Raw genomic sequence first — 2,500 nt, 5'->3', positions numbered from 1 at the left:
AGGGATATAGAGTAAGAGACTGAGATGAGGGGAGGGGGTGAGAAGGGGTGAAAGGAGGGGGGAGAAGAGGTAAGGGGAGGGGGGAGAAGGGGAAAGGGGAGGCGGGAGAAGGGGTGAGGGGAGGGGGAGAAGGGGTGAGGGGAGGGGGGAGAAGGGGTGAGGGGGGAAGGGGTGAGGGGTGAGGAGAGGTCGCCCCAGGTAAGTCTCCCAATCACTAAACACCTGAGGAGCGTAAACACCTGAAGGCAGACAGGTAATTAAGGAAGACATCTCGACAGGTAGCTAAATTCTCTCTCTCTCTCTCTCTCATAATCTATCCACCTCTAACAGATCCACAGTAACTTTCGACCTCTCTCTCTCTCTTTCTCTCTCTCTCTCTCTCTGGGGCTGAGCCAGGGGAAAGGTAAACAGAAATAAACAAAAAAATATAAACAAAAAACAAGACATCCCTTAACTCCTTCCATCCAACGACTTAGTCTCTCTCTCTCTCTCTCTCTCTCTCTCTCTTCTTGCTATCACCAGTGGATTTTTTCGGATTAGGAGGGATTTATTTTTTACCTGGGATAATCCTAAAATCCAATTAATCGCCCGAAGCCAAATATGCATACTAACCCCCTCGCCAGACGCCTTAATCCCGTAAGGGGTGGCCACAAACAAATCGCCTCCATGTCGCCCTGTCCCTCGCCATTTCACTGCCCTGCTCCCAGCTCACACCCCCCTCTCTCATGTCCCTCTCCACTCCATCCCTCCATCACATCCTTGGCCTCCCCCTCTCTCTCCACCCCTCCACCTCACTCATATACTCTCCTCGTCAGTCTCTCACTCTCCATATGGAAAAAAGTGTCGTTAAGTTAAAATGATTTGAAATGCCACCTTCTTCCGTCTTAAAGGCTGAGGTGTGGCAAGAGATTAAATGATGCTAGTCACGAAGAAGTGCTGTGGAAAGGATGGAGAGCTGAAGTATTGTGTTATCCTGCCTCTGAGCTAGTGGAAATAATCTGCAAAAGGACGAAAATCTTTGCCAAAGTGAATAAACTACACACACACACACACACACACACACACACACACACACACACACACACACACACACATTGATAGATGGATGGATAGAGAGAAGGACACACACACACACACACACACACACACACACACACACACACACACACACACACACACTGATAGATGGATGGATAAAGAGACGGACACACACACACACAAACACACACACACACACACACACACACACACACACACACATCCTATAGTGGAAGCAGACTAGACAAGGCCTATTACCCACTTGAGACATGCCAGTCAGGTGTGTGTGTGTGTGTGTGTGTGTGTGTGTGTGTGTGTGTGTGTGTGTGTGTGTGTGTGTGTGTGTGTGTGTGTGTGTAAAATGGAAGAGATAACTGAATATGAATGAAAATTGTTTCGTTTCGTTTATAAAGGCTCCAACATGCTTACATGCGTCGGCCTTGGTCACCTAATGGCGGCTCCTCATGCTGCTCGATCTCTGGCAGCCTCCCTATTCAGTCCCTTATCCCTGAGGTCACATTCTATAATCTCCTTCCAGGTCTTTTCCGGCCTGCCTCTCGCAACCTTACTCCCAACGTTCACACTTCTCAATTTCTGCACCCAACTGTCATCCCCCATCCTCTCCACATGCCCAAACCATCTCAGTCTACCCCTCCTCATCACAACACCAATACACTCCAGTCCCATCCTTCCTCCCATCCTCTCCACATGCCCAAACCATCTCAGTCTACCCCTCCTCATCACAACACCAATACACTCCAGTCCCATCCTTCCTCCCATCCTCTCCACATGCCCAAACCATCTCAGTCTACCCCTCCTCATCACAACACCAACACACTCCAGTCCCATCCTTCCTCCCATCCTCTCCACATGCCCAAACCATCTCAGTCTACCCCTCCTCATCACAACACCAATACACTCCAGTCCCATCCTTCCTCCCATCCTCTCCACATGCCCAAATCATCTCAGTCTACCCCTCCTCATCACAGCACCAACACACTCCAGTCCCATCCTTCCTCCAATCCTCTCCACATGCCCAAACCATCTCAGTCTACCCCTCCTAATCACAACACCAATACACTCCAGTCCCATCCTTCCTCCCATCCTCTCGACATGCCCAAACCATCTCAGTCTACCCCTCCTCATCACAACACCACTACACTCCAGTCCCATCCTTCCTCCCATCCTCTCCACATGCCCAAACCATCTCAGTCTACCCCTCCTCATCACAACACCAATACACTCCAGTCCCATCCTTCCTCCCATCCTCTCCACATGCCCAAACCATCTCAGTCTACCCCTCCTCATCACAACACCAATACACTCCAGTCTCATCCTCCCATCCTCTCCACATGCCCAAACCATCTCAGTCTACCCCTCCTCATCACAACACCAACACACTCCAGTTCCATCCTTCCTCCCATCCTCTCCACATGCCCAAACCATCTCAATCTACCCCTCC

This window comes from Coenobita brevimanus, chromosome 11, assembly GCF_032717465.1.
Source record: "Coenobita brevimanus isolate Jiangsu-jjx chromosome 11, ASM3271746v2, whole genome shotgun sequence".
Lineage (NCBI taxonomy): Eukaryota > Metazoa > Arthropoda > Malacostraca > Decapoda > Coenobitidae > Coenobita > Coenobita brevimanus.
Note: the sequence above shows the minus strand (reverse complement) of the source record.